The following is a 17,605-nucleotide window of genomic DNA, read 5'->3' on the forward strand; positions in this document are numbered from 1 at the left end:
AGTATAAACATGGAAATATCTTCACTGCCATGGGTATAAACATAGAAATATCTATACAGCCATCTGTAGAAAGCTGGAACTATCTACACCGCAATCTGTATAAACATGGAAATATCTACACCTCTACCTGTATAAACGTGGAAACAACTACACCGCTGTCTGTATAAATATGGAAATATCAACACTGCTATCTCTTTAAACATGGAAATGACTACACCGCTATCTGTATAAACATGGAAATATCTACATGGCTATCTCTATACACATGGAAACCTCTACACCGCCATCTGTATAAACATGGAAATACATACACAGTCATCTGCATAAACATGGAAATATCTACAGCAATATTGGTATACACATGGAAATATCTACACGGCCATCTGTATAAACATGGAAATATCTACACAGCCATCTCTATGATCATGGAAATATCTACACCGCTATCTGTATAAACATGGAAATAGCCACAACGCTATGTGTATGAACTTGGAAATATCTACACCGCCATTTTTAAAAGCATGGAAATATCTACACAGACATCTGTATAAACATGAAAATATCTACACCTCCATATGTATAAACATGGAAATATCTACACTGTCATCTGCATACTCATGGATGTATCTACACAGCCATCTGTAGAAACATGGAAATGTCCACACCGCTATCTCTATACACATGGAAATACCTACACCGCTATCTGTATAAACATGGAAATACCTACGCCGCTATCTGCATAAACTTGGAAATATCTACACCGCGATCTGTATAAACGTGGAAATATCTACATCGCTATCTGTATAAATATGGAAATATCTACACCGTTCTCTCTATAAACATGGAAATACCTTCACAGCCATCTGAAAAAACATGCAAATATCTACACAGTCATCTGTATAAACATGGAAATAACTACACCACCATCTCTATAAACTTGGAAATATCTATACTGCCATCTGCATACACATGGAAATATCTACACAGCCATCAGTATAAACATGCAAAAAGCTACACCGCTGTCTCTATAAACATGGAAATAGCTACAACGCTATCTGAATAAACATGAAAATATCTACACCGCAATCTCTATAAACTTGGAAATATCTACACCGCCATCTGTATAAACATGGAAATATCTACACCACTACCAGTATAAACATGGAATTATCTACATTGCCATCTGTATTAACACAGAAATATCTGCACCGCGAGCTGTATAAACATGGAAATGTCTACACCGCTAACTGTATAAACATGGAAATACCAACACCACTATCTGTATAAACATGGAAATATCTACACCGCTATCTGTATAAACATGGAAATATGTACACCAATATCTCTATAAACATGGCAATAGCTACTCCGCCATTTCTATCAACATGGAAATATATACACCGCTATCTCTATAAACATAGAAATATCTACACTGATATCTGTATAAATATGGAAATAACTACAGTGCAATCTGTACAAACATGGAAATATCTACACCGCGAGCTGTATAAATATGGAAATATCTACAGCACGATCTGCATAAACATTTAAATATCTACATCGCTATCTTTATAATCATAGAAATATCTACACCGCTAACTGTATATACATGGAAATATGTACACCGCAATCTGTATAAATATGGAATTATCTATAACACTATCTTTTTAAACATGGAAATATCTACACAGCTATCTGTGTAAACATGGAAATATGTACAACGCTATCTGTGTAAAGATGGAAATATCTACACCACTATTTGTATAAACATGGAAATATCTACACCGCAGTCTCTGTAAACATGGAAATATGTACACCACTATCTGTATAAACATGGAAATATCTACACCGCTATCTGTATAAACATGGAAATATCTACACCACGATCTGCATAAACATTTTAATATCTACACCGCTATCTGTATAAATATGGAAATATCCCCACCGCTATCTATATAAACATGTTAATCTATACACCGCTATCTGTATAAACAGGGAAATATCTACACCGCCATCAGTATAAACATGGAAAAATCTACATCACTATCTGTATAAACATGGAAATAGCCACACCGCAATCTGTATAAACATGGAAATACCTACACCGCTATCTGTATAAACATGGAAAAATCTACAACACCATCTGCATAAACATGGAAATACCTACAGAATCATCTGAATAAACATGAAAATATCCACACCACTATCTGTACAAACATGGAAATACCTACACGGCCATCAGTATAAACATGGAAATATCTAAACAGCCATCTCTATAAACATGGAAATATCTACATTGCTATCAGCATAAACATGGAAATACCCAAACCGCTATCTGTATAAACTTGGAAATACATACACCAGTATCTGAAGAAACATAGAAATATCTACACCACTATGTGTATAAACATGGAAATACCTACACCGCTATCTGTATAAACTTGGAAATATCTACACCGCCATCTGTATAAACATGGAAATATCTACACCGCGATGTGCATGAACGTGCAAAAATCTACACCGCTATCACTATAAACATGGAAATATCTACACCGCCATCTGTATAAACATGGAAATATCTACACCACTATTTGTATAAACATGGAAATATTTACACCGCTATCTCTATAAAATTGTAATATCTACACCACCATCTGTATAAACATGGAAATATCTACACCGCCATCTGAATAAACATGGAAATTTCTACACAGTCATCTGTAAAAACATGGAAATATCTAAACTGCCATCTGTATAAACATGGAAATATCTACACAGCCATCTGTATAAACATGGAAATATCTACACAGACATAAGAAAAAACATGGAAATATCTACACTGCTATCTCTATACACATGGAAATATCTACACCGCTATCTGTATAAACATGGAAATAACAACACCGCTATCTGTATAAACATGGAAATATCTACACCACTATCTGTATAATCATGGAAATGTCTACACCGATATCTGTATAAACATGGAAATAACTACATGGCTATCTCTATTAACATGGAAAGATATACACCGCCATCTGTATAAACATGGAAATACCTATATCACTATCCGTTTAAACATGGAAATATCTACACTGCCTTCTGTATAAACATGGAAATATCTACACAGCCATCTGTATAAACATGGAAATATCTACAACACTATCTGTATTAACATGGAAATAGCCACACCGCTATCTGTATAAAAATGGAAATATCAACACCGCCATCTGTAAAACCATGGAAATACCTACACAGTCATCTGCATAAACATGGAAATATCTACACCTCCATCTGTATAAAGATGGAAATATGTACAACGCCAGCTGCATGAACATGGAATTATCTACACCAACATCTGTATAAACATGGAAATACCTACACTGCCATCTGAATAAACATGGAAATTTCTACACAGTCATCTGTATAAACATGGAAATATCTACACTGCCATCTGTATAAAGATGGAAATATGTACGGCGCCAGCTGTATGAACATGGAAATATCTACACAATGCTGTGTATAACGATGGAAATATTGACACCGCTATCAGTATAAACAGGGAAATATCTACACCACCATCAGTATAAACATGGAAATATCTACACCGCTATTTGTATAAACATGGAAATATTTACACCGCTATCTCTATAAAATGGAAATATCTACACCACCATCTGTATAAACATGGAAATATCTACACCGCCGTCTGAATAAACATGGAAATTTCTACACAGTCATCTGTATAAACATGGAAATATCTACACTGCCATGTGTATAAACATGGAAATATCGACACAGCCATCTGTATAAACATGGAAATATCTACACAGACATAAGAAAAAACATGGAAATATCTACACTGCTATCTCTATACACATGGAAATATCTACACCGCTATCTGTATAAACATGGAAATAGCAACACCGCTATCTGAATAAACATGGAAATATCTACACCGTTATCTGTATAAACATGGAAATATCTACACCGCTATCTGTATAAACATGGAAATGTCTACACCGTTATCTGTATAAACATGGAAATAACTACAAGGCTATCTCTATTAACATGTAAAGATCTACACCGCCATCTGTATAAACATGGAAATACCTACACAGTCATCTGTATAAACATGGAAATATCTACACCACTATCTGTATAAACATGGAAATATCTACACTGCCTTCTGTATAAACATGGAAATATCTACACAGCCATCTGTATAGACATGGAAATATCTACAACACTATCTGTATTAACATGGAAATAGCCACACCGCTCTCTGTATAAACATGGAAATAACTACACCGCCATCTGTAAAAACATGGAAATATCTACACAGTCATTTGCAAAAACATGGAAATATCTACACCTCCATCTGTATACACATGGAAATATCTACACTGCCATCTGTATACACATGGAAATATATACACAGCCATCTGTATAAACATGGAATTATCTACACCGCTATCTCTATAAACATGGAAATATCTTCACCGCTATCTGTATAAACATGGAAATACCTACACCGCTATCTGTATAAACATGGAAATATCTACACCGCTATCTGTATAAACTTGGAAATGACTACACCGCCATGTGTATAAACATGGAAATATCTCCACAGCTATCTGTATAAACATTGAAATATCTCCACTGCTATCTGTATAAACATGGAAATATCTACACCGCCATCTGTATAAACATGGAAATATCTACATCACTCTCTGTATAAACATGGAAATAGCCACACCGCTATCTGTATAAACATGGAAATAACTACACCGCTCTCTGTATAAACATGGAAATACCTACACCGCCATCTGCATAAACATGGAAATAACTACAGAGTCACGTGAATAAAAATGGAAATATCTACACCACTATCTGTATAAACATGGAAATACCTACACGACCATCAGTATAAACATGGAAATATCTAAACAGCCATCTCTATAAACATGGAAATATCTACACTGCTATTAGTATAAACATGGAAATAGGCAAACCAATATCTGTATAAACATGGAAATACCTAAACCAGTATCTGTAGAAACATAGAAATATCTTCACCACTATCTGTAGAATCATGGAAATATCTACATCGCTATCTCTATAAACATGGAAATATCTCCACTGATATCTCTATAAACATGGAAATATCTACACCGCTATCTGTATAAATATGGAATTATCTACACCACGATCTGCATAAACATTGAAATATCTACACTGCTATCTGTATACACATGGAAATATCTACTCCGCTATCTGTATAAACATGGAAATATCTATAACACTATCTGTGTAAACATGGAAATATCTACACAGCTATCTGTGTAAACAAGGAAATATGTATACCGCTATCTGTGTAAACATGGAAATATGTACACCGCTATCTGTATAAACATGGAAATATCTCCACCGCTATCTGTATAAACATGGAAATATCTACACCGCGATCTGCATAAACATTTAAATATCTACACCGCTATCTGTATAAACATGGAAATATCTACACCGCTATCTGTATATACATGGAAATGTCTACACTGCTATCTGTATAAATATGGATATATCGACACTGCTATCACTATAAACATGGAAATGTCTATAACGCTAACTGTATAAACATGAAAATAGCTACATGGCTATCTCTATAAACATCGAAATATCTACAACGCCATCAGTATAAACATGGAAATGCCGACATAGTCATCTGTATAAACATGGAAATATTTACATCACTATCTGTATAAACATGCAAATATCTACACGGCCATCTGTATAAACATGGAAATATTTACACAGCCAACTCTATAAACATGGAAATACCTACACCGCTATCTGTATAAACATGGATATATCTGCACTGCTATCTGTATAAGCATGGAAACATCTACACCGATATCTGTATAAACATGGAAATATGTACACCGCTATCTGTATAAACATGGAAATAACTACAACGCTATCTGTGTAAACATGGAAATATCTACACAGCTATCTGTGTGAATATGGAAATATCTACAAAGCTATCTCTATAAACATGGAAATACCTACACAGCAATCTGTAAACATGGAAATAACTAACCCGCAATCCCTATAAACATGGAAATATCTACACCACAATCTTTATAAACATGGAAATATCTACACCGCCATCTCTATAAACATGAAAATATCTACACCACAATCTCCATAAACATTGAACTATCTACACTGCCATCTGTTTAAACATGGAAATATCTACAACTTTATCTGTTTAAACATGGAAATGTCCACACCGATATCTGTATAAACATGGAAATAACTACATGGCTATCTCTATAAACATGGAAAGATCTACACCGCCATCTGTATAAACATGGAATTACCTACACAGTCATCTGTATAAACATGGAAATACCTACAATGCTATCTGTATAAAGATGGAAATATCTACACTGCCTTCTGTATAAACATGGAAATATCTACACAGCCATCTGTATAAACATGGAAATATCTACACCACTATCTGTATTAACATGGAAATAGCCACACCGCTATCTGTATAAACATGGAAATATCTACACCGCCATCTCTAAAAACATGGAAATATCTACACAGTCATCGGCATCAACATGGAAATATCTACAGCTCCATCTGTATACACATGGAAATATCTACACTGCCATCTGTATACACATGGAAATATCTACACAGCCATCTGTATAAACATGGAATTATCTACCCCGCTATCTCTATGAAAATGGAAATACCTTCACCACTATCTGTATAAACTTGGGAATATCTACACCGCTATCTGTATAAACATGGAAATATCTACACCGCATTCTCTGTAAACATGGAAATATGTACAGCGCTATCTGTATAAACATGGAAATATCTACACCGCTATCTGTATAAATATGGAAATATCTACACAACGATCTGCGTAAACATTTAAATATCTACACCGCTATCTGTATAAACATGGAAATATCTCCACAGCTATCTGAATAAACATGGAAATCTATTCACCGCTATCTGTATAAACATGGAAATATCTACACCGCCATCTGAATAAACATGGAAATATCTACATCACTATCTGTATAAACATGGAAATAGCCACACCGCTATCTGTATAAACATGGAACTATCTACACTGCTATCTATATAAACATGGAAATATCTACACCGCCATCTGCATAAACATGAAATACCTACAGAATCATCTGAATAAACATGGAAATATCTACACCACTATCTGTATAAACATGGAAATAACTTCACGGCCATCAGTATAAACATCAAAATATCTAAACAGCCATCTCTATAAAAATGTAAATATCTACATTGCTATCAGTATAAACATGGAAATAGCCAAACCGCTATCTGTATAAACTTGGAAATACCTACACCAGTATCTGTAGAAACATAGAAATATCTACACCACTATGTGTATAAACATGGAAATAACTACACCGCTATCTGTATAAACTTGGAAATATCTACACCGCCATCTGTATAAACATTGAAATATCTACATCATTATGTGTATAAACATGGAAATATCTACACCGCTATCTGTTTAAACATGGAAATATCTACACCGCAATCTGTATATACATGGAAATATCTACATCACTATCTGTATAAACATGGAAATATCTACATCGCTATCTTTATAAACATGGAAATATCTACACCGCTATCTGTTTAAACATGGAAATGTCTACACTGATATCTGTATAAACATGGAAATGAGTACAAGCCTATCTCTTTAAACATGGAAAGAACTACACCGCCATCTGTATAAACATGGAATTACCTACACAGTCATATGTATAAACATGGAAATACCTACACTGCTATCTGTATAAACATGGAAATATCTACACTGCCTTCTGTATAAACATGGAAATATCTACACAGCCATCTGTATAAACATGGAAATATCTACACCACTATCTGTATTAACATGGAAATAGCCACACCGCTATTTGTATAAACATGGAAATATCTACACCGCCATCTGTAAAAACATGGAAATATCTACACAGTCATCTGCATAAACATGGAAATATCTATACCTCCATCTGTATACACATGGAAATATCTACACTGCCATCTGTATACACATGGAAATATCTACACAGCCATCTGTATAAACATGGAATTATCTACACCGTTATCTCTATAAACATGGAAATACCTTCACCGCTATCTGTATAAACTTGGAAATATCTACACCGCTATCAGTATAAACATGGAAATATCTACACCGCTATCTGTATAAATATGGAAATATCTACACCACGATCTGCATAAACATTTAAATATCTACACCGCTATCTTTATTAACATGGAAATATGTACACCGCTATCTGTATAAACATGGAAATATCTACACCGCTATCTGTATAAAGATGGAAATATCTACACCACGATCTGCATAAACATTTAAATATCTACACAGCTATCTTTATTAACATGGAAATATTTCCACCGCTGTCTGTATAAACATGGAAATCTATACACCGCTATCTGTATAAACATGGAAATACCTACACCGCTATCTGTATAAACATGGAAATATTTACACCGCCATCTGCATAAACATGGAAATACCTACAGAATCATCTGAATAAACATGGAAATATCTACACCACTATCTGTATAAACATGGAAATACCTACACGGCCATCAGTATAAACATGGAAATATCTAAACAGCCATCTCTATAAACATGGAAATATCTACATTGCTATCAGTATAAACATGGAAATAGCCAAACCGCTATCTGTATAAACTTGGAAATACCTACACCAGTATCTGCAGAAACATAGAAATATCTACACCACTATGGGTATCAACATTGAAATACCTACACCGCTATCTGTATAAACTTGGAAATATCTACACCACCAACTGTATAAACAAGGAAATATGTACATCATTATCTGTATATACATGGAAATATGTACACCGCTATCTGTTTAAACATGTAAATATCTACACCGCTATCTGTATATACATGGAAATATCTACACCCCTATCTGTATAAACATGGAAATATCTACATCGGTATCTCTATAAACATGGAAATATCTCCACCGATATCTCCATAAACTTGGAAATATCTAAACCGCTATCTTTATAAACATGGAAATAACTTCACCGCTATCTGTATAAATATGGAAATATCTATACCACGATCTGCATAAACATTTAAATATATACACCACTATCTGTACAAACATGGAAATATCTACACCGCAGTCTCTGTAAACATGGAAATATGTACACCATCTGTATAAACATGGAAATATCTACACCGCAGTCACTGTAAAAACGGAAATATGTACACCACTATCTGTATAAACCTGGAAATATCTACACTGCTATCTGTATAAACATCGAAATATCCACACCACCATCTGCATAAACAATTAAATATCTACACCGCTATCTGTATAATCATGGAAATATCTCCACCGCTATCTGTATAAACATGGAAATCTATACACCTCTATCTGTATAAACAAGAAATATCTACACCGCCATCTATATAAACATGGAAATATCTACATCACTATCTGTATAAACAGGGAAATAGCCACAATGCTGTCTGTATAAACATGGAAATAACTACACCGCTATATGTATAAACCTGGAAATATCTACACCGCCATATGCATAAACATGGAAATATCTACAGAGTTGTCTGAATAAACATGGAAATATCTACACCACTATCTGTATAAACATGGAAATACCTACACGGCCATCAGTATTAACATGGAAATATCTAAACTGCCATCTCTATAAACATGGAAATATCTACATTGCTATCAGTATACACATGGAAATAGCCAAACCGCTATCTGTATAAACTTGGAAATACCTACACCACTATCTGTAGAAACATAGAAATATCTACACCACTATGTGTATAAACATGGAAATACCTACACTGCTATCTGCATAAACTTGGAAATATCTACACCGCCATCTGTATAAACATGGAAATATCTACAACACTATCTGTTTAAACATGGAAATATCTACACCGCTATCTGTTTAAACATGGAAATATCTACACCGCTATCTGTATATACATGGAAATATCTACACCACTATCTGTATAAACATGGAAATACCTACATCGCTATCTCAATAAACATGGAAATATCTCCACCGATATCTCTATAAACTTGGAAATATCTACACCGCTATCTTTATAAACATGGAAATAACTACACCACTATCTGTATAAACATGGAAATATCTATAACACTATCTGTTTAAACATGGAAATATCTACACAGCTGTCTGTGTAAACAAGGAAATATGTACACCGCTATCTGTGTAAAGATGGAAATATCTACATCACTATCTGAATAAACATGGAAATATCTACACCGCTATCTCTATAAACATGGAAATATCTACAACGCTATCTGTATAAACATAGAAATGTCTACACCGATATCTGTATAAACATGGAAATAACTACATGGCTATCTCTATAAACATGGAAAGAACAACACCGCCATCTATATAAACATGGAATTACCTACACAGTCATCTGTATAAACATGGAAATACCTACACTGCTATCTGTATAAACATGGAAATATCTACACAGCCATCTGTATAAACATGGAAATATCTACACCACTATCTGTATTAACATGGAAATAGCCACACCGCTATCTGTATAAACATGGAAATATCTACACCGCCATCTGTAAAAACATGGAAATATCTACACAGTCATCTGCATAAACTTGGATATATCTACACCTCCATCTGTATACACATGGAAATATCTACACTGCCATCTGTATACACATGGAAATATCTACACAGCCATCTGTATAAACATGGAATTATCTACACCGCTATCTCTATAAACATGGAAATACCTTCACCGCTATCTGTATAAACTTGGAAATATCTACACCGCTATCTGTATAAACATGGAAATATCTACACCGCAGTCTCTGTAAACATGGAAATATGTACACCGCTATCTGTTTAAACATGGAAATATCTACACCGCTATCTCTATAAATATGGAAATATCTACACCACGATGTGCATAAACATTGAAATATCTACACCGCTATCTGCATAAACATGGAAATATCTCCACCGCTATCTGTAATCATGGAAATCTATACACCGCTATCTGTATAAACATGGAAATATCTACACCACCATCTGTATAAACATGGAAATATCTACATCACTATCTGTAAAAACATGGAAATAGCCACACCGCTATCTGTATAAACATTGAAATACCTACACCGCTATCTGTATAAACATGGAAATATCTACAACGCCATCTGCATAAACATGGAAATACCTACAGAATCAACTGAATAAATATGGAAATATCTACACCACTATCTGTACAAACATGGAAATATCTACACCGCAGTCTCTGTAAACATGGAAATATGTACACCACTATCTGTATAAACATGGAAATATCTTCACCGCAGTCTTTGTAAACACGGAAATATGTACACCACTATCTGTATAAACATGGAAATATCTACACTGCTATCTGTATAAACATGGAAATATGTACACCACGATCTGCATAAACATTTAAATATCTACACCGCTATCTGTATAAACATGGAAATATCCCCACCGCTATCTGTATAAACGTGGAAATCTAAACACAGCTATCTGTATAAACATGGAAATATCTACACCGCCATCTGTATAAACATGGAAATATCTACATCACTGTCTGTATAAACATGGAAATAGACACACCACTATCTGTATAAACATGGAAATACCTACACTGCTATCTGTATAAACCTGGAAATATCTACACCGCCATCTGCATAAACATGGAAATACCTTCAGAATTATCTGAATAAACATGGAAATATCTACACCACTATCTCTATAAACATGGAAATACCTACACGGCCATCAGTATAAACATGGAAATATCTAAACAGCCATCTCTGTAAACATGGAAATATCTACATTGCTATCAGTATAAACATGGAAATAGCCAAACCGCTATCTGTATAAACTTGGAAATACCTACACCAGTATCTGTAGAAACATAGATATATCTACACCACTATGTGTATAAACATGGAAATACCTACACCGCTATCTGTATAAACTTGGAAATATCTACACCGCCATCTGTATAAACATGGAAATATCTACATCATTATCTGTATAAACATGGAAATAACTACACTGCTATCTGTTTAAACATGTAAATATCTACACCGCTATCTGTATATACATGGAAATATCTACACCACTATCTGTATAAACATGGAAATATCTACATCGGTATCTCTATAAACATGGAAATATCTCCACTGATATCTCTATAAACTTGGAAATATCTACACCGATCTCTTTATAAACATGGAAATAACTTCACCGCTATCTGTATAAATATGGAAATATCTACACCACGATCTGCATAAACATTTAAATATCTACACCGCTATCTGTATAAACATGGAAATATCTACACCACTATCTGTATAAACATGGAAATACCTACACGGCCATCAGTATAAACATGGAAATATCTAAACAGCCATCTCTATAAACATGGAAATATCTACATTGCTATCAGTATAAACATGGAAATGGCCAAACCGCTATCTGTATAAACTTGGAAATACCTACACCAGTATCTGTAGAAACATAGAAATACCTACACCACTATGTGTATAAACATGGAAATAACTACAACGCTATCTGTATAAACTTGGAAATATCTACACCGTCATCTGTATAAACATGGAAATATCTACATCACTATCTGTATAAACATGGAAATATCTACACCGCTATCTCTATAAACATGGAAATACCTTCACCGCTATCTTTATAAACTTGGAAATATCTACACTGCTATCTGTATAAACATGGAAATATCTACACCGCAGTCTCTGTAAACATGGAAATACGTACACCGCTATCTGTATAAACATGGAAATATCTACACCGCTGTATGTATAAATATGGAAATATCTACACCACGATGTGCATAAACATTTAAATATCTACACCGCTATCTGCATAAACATGGAAATATCTCCACCGCTATCTGTATAAACATGGAAATCTATACACCGCTATCTGTATAAATATGGAAATATCTACACCACCATCTGTATAAACATGGAAATATCTACGTCACTATCTGTATAAACATGGAAATAGCCACAACGCTATCTGTATAAACATGGAAATTCCTACACCGCTATCTGTATAAACATGGAAATATCTAAACAGCCATCTCTATAAACAAGTAAATATCTACATAACTATCAGTATAAACATGGAAATAGCCAAACCGCTATCTGTATAAACTTGGAAATACCTACACCAGTATGTGTAGAAACATAGAAATATCTACACCACTATGTGTATAAACATGGAAATACCTACACCGCTATCTGTATAAACTTGGAAATATCTACACCGCCATCTGTATAAACATGGAAATATCTACATCATTATCTGTATAAACATGGAAATTTCTATTTCGCTATCTGTTTAAACATGGAAATATCTACACCGCTATCTGTATATACATGGAAATATCTACAATACTATCTGTATAAACATGGAAATATCTACGTCGCTTTCTCTATAAACATGGAAATATCTCCACGGATATCTTTATAAAATTGGAAATATCTACACCGCTATCTGTATAAATATGGAAATATCTACACCACGATCTGCATAAACATTGAAATATCTACACTGCTATCTGTATAAACATGGAAATATCTACTCCGCTATCTGTATAAACATGGAAATATCTGTAACACTATCTGTGTAAACATGGAAATATCTACACAGCTATCTGTGTAAACAAGGAAATATGTATACCGCTATCTGTGTAAACATGGATATATGTACACCGCTATCTGTATAAACATGGAAATATCTACACCGCTATATGTATAAACTTGGAAATATCTACACTGCGATCTGCATAAACATGGAAATATCTACATCACTATCTGTATAAACATGGAAATACCTACACCGCTATCTGTTTAAACATGGAAATATCTACACTGCAATCAGAGCAAATATGGAAATATCTCTACCGCTATCCCTATAAACATGGAAATGTCTACATCGCCATCTCTATAAACTTGGAAATATCTACACCGCCATCTGCATAAACATGGAAATATCTACACCGCCATGTGCATAAACATGGAAATATCTACACTGCCATCTGTATAAACATGGAAATATCTAGAGTGCCATCTCTATAAAGATGGAAATATCTACAACGCGAGCTGTATGAACATGGAAATATCTACACAAAGATCTGTATAAACATGGAAATATCTAAATCGCTATGTGTATAAACATGGAAATATCTTCACTGCCATCTGTATACACATAGAAATATTTACCTCACCATCTGTATAAACATGGAAATATCAACACAGTCATCTGTATAAACATGGAAATATCTGCACTGCCATCTGTATATACTTGGAAATATCTACACAGCCATCTGTATAAAAATGGAAATATCTACACTGCCATCTGAATAAACATGGAAATATCTACACCGCTATCTCTATAAACATGGAAATATCTACACCGCTATCTCTGTAAACATGGAAATAATTACACCGCCATCTATAAAAACATGGAATTATTTACACAGTCATCTGTATAAACATGGAAATATCTACTCCACCATCTCTGTAAATATGGAAATATCTACACTGCCATCTCCATACACATGGAAATATCTACACAAACATCTGTGTAAACATAGAAATATCAACAACGCTATCTCTAAATACATGGAAATACCTAAACAGCTATCTCTATAAACATGGAAATATCTACATCGCCTTATATATAAACATGGAAATATCTCCACCGCCATCTTTATAAAAATGAAAATATCTACACTGCCTTCTCCATAAACATGGAAATGCCTACACCGCCATCTGTATAAAGATGGAAATATCTGCACTGCCATCTGTATAAAGATGGAAATATCTACACCGGAAGCTGTATGAACATAGAAATATCTACACAAGAATCTGTATAAACATGGAAATATCTACACCGCTATCTGTATAAACATGGAAATATCTACACCGCCATCTGTATAAACATGGAAATATCTCCACCGCAATCGGTATAAACATGTAAATATCTACACCGCTATCTGTATATACATGGAAATATCTACACCGCTATCTGCATAAACATGGAAATACAAACACCGCTATCTGTATAAACAAGGAAATATCTATACCGCTATCTGTATAAACAGGGAAATATCTACACCGCGATCTGTATAAACATGGAAATATCTACTCCGCAGTCTGTATAAACATATAAATATCTACACCACTATCTGTATAAACATGGGAATATCTGCACCACTCTCTGTATAAATATGGAAATATATACACCTCTATCCATATAAACATGGAAATATTTACACCGCTATCTGTATAACCTTGGAAATACCTACAACGCTTTCTGTATAAACATGGAAATGTCTACACCACCATCTGTAAAAACATGGAAATATCTACACAGTTATCTGCATAAACATGGAAATGTTTACACTGCCATCTGCATTCACATGGAAATATCTTCACAGCCATCTGTATAAACATGGAAATATGTAGACCGCTATCTCTATAAACATGGAAATACCTTCACCGCCATCTGCATAAACATGGAAATATCTACAGTGCGCTCTGCATAAAGATGAATGTATCTACATCACGAGCTGTGTAAACATGGAAATATCCACCCCGCCATCTGTATAAACATGGAAATATCTACACTGCCAGCTGTAGAAAGATGGAAATATCTACACCGCGATCTGTAAAAGCATGGAACTATCTACACTGCTATCTCTATAAACATGGAAACATCTACACCGCTATCTGTATAAACATGGAAATATCTACAACGCTATCCATAAAAACATGTAAATACCTACAACGCTAGCTCAATAAACGTGCAAATATGTACACCGCAATCCCTATAAACATGGAAATGTCTACACCGCCATCTCTATAAACTTGGAAATATCTACACCGCCATCTACGTAAACATGGAAATATCTACACCGCCATGTGCATATACATGGAAATAACTACACTGCCATCTGTAAAAACATGGAAATATCCAGACTGCCAGCTCTATAAAGATGGAAATATCTACACTGCCATCTGTATAAACATGGAAATATTTTCCTCGCCATCTGTATAAACATGGAAATATCAAAACAGTCATGTCAATAAACATGGAAATATCTGCACTGCCATCTGTATAAACATGGAAATATATACACCACGATCTGTATAAACATGGAAATATCTCCTCCGCTATCTGTATATACATGGAAATATCTACACAGCTTTCTGTGTAAACATGGAAATATGTACACCACTATCTCTATAAACATGGAAATATCTACATCGTTATCTGTATAAGCATGGAAATATCTTCACAGTTATCTGTATAAACATGGAAATATCTACACCGCTATCTCTATAAACATGGAAATATCTACACTGCCATCTCTATATACTTTTAAATATCTACACCGCCATCTATAAAAACATTGAAATATCTACAAAGTCATGTGTATAAACACGGAAATATGTACACTGCCATCTCTATGCACATGGAAATACCTACACAGCCATCTGTATAAACATGGAAATATCTACACAACTATCTTTATAAACATCGAAATACCTACACCGATATCTCTATAAACATGGAAATATCTACACCGCTATCTCTATAAACATGGATATATCTACAACGCCATCTGTATAAACATGAAAATAACTACACCGCCATCTCCATAAACATGGAAATAACTAAATCGCCATCTGTGTAGACATGGAAATATCTACACCGCTATCTGTATAAACATGGAAATATCTACACCGATATCCCTATAAACATGGAAATAGATACACTGCTATCCCTATAAACAAGGAAATATCAACACCGCTATCTGTATAAACATGGAAATATCTACACCACCAACTATGTAAACATGGAAATTTCTACACCGCCATCTGCATAAACATGGAAATGCCTGCACCGCCATCTGTATAAACATGGAAATACCAACACTGCCATCTGTATACACATGGAAGTATCTACACAGCCGTCTGTATAAACATGAAAATATCTACACCGCCATCTGTAAAAACATGGAAATATCTACAAAGTCTTCTGTATAAATATGGAAATATCTACACTGCAGTCTCTATACACATGGAAATACCAACACTGCCATCTGTATATACATGGAAATATCTACACCACGAGCTGTATAAACATGGAAATATATACACCGCTATCTGTATAAACATGGAAATACCAACACCACTATCTGTATTAACATGGAAGTATCTACACCGCTATCTGTATAAACATGGAAATATCTAAACTGCTATCTCTATAAACTTGGAAATATATACACCGCCATCTGTATAAACATGTAAATATCTACACTGCCATCTGTAGAAAGATGGAAATATCTACAGCACGATCTGTATAAACATGAAAA

The sequence above is a fragment of the Pan paniscus genome, chromosome 6, assembly GCF_029289425.2.
Source record: "Pan paniscus chromosome 6, NHGRI_mPanPan1-v2.0_pri, whole genome shotgun sequence".
NCBI lineage: Eukaryota > Metazoa > Chordata > Mammalia > Primates > Hominidae > Pan > Pan paniscus.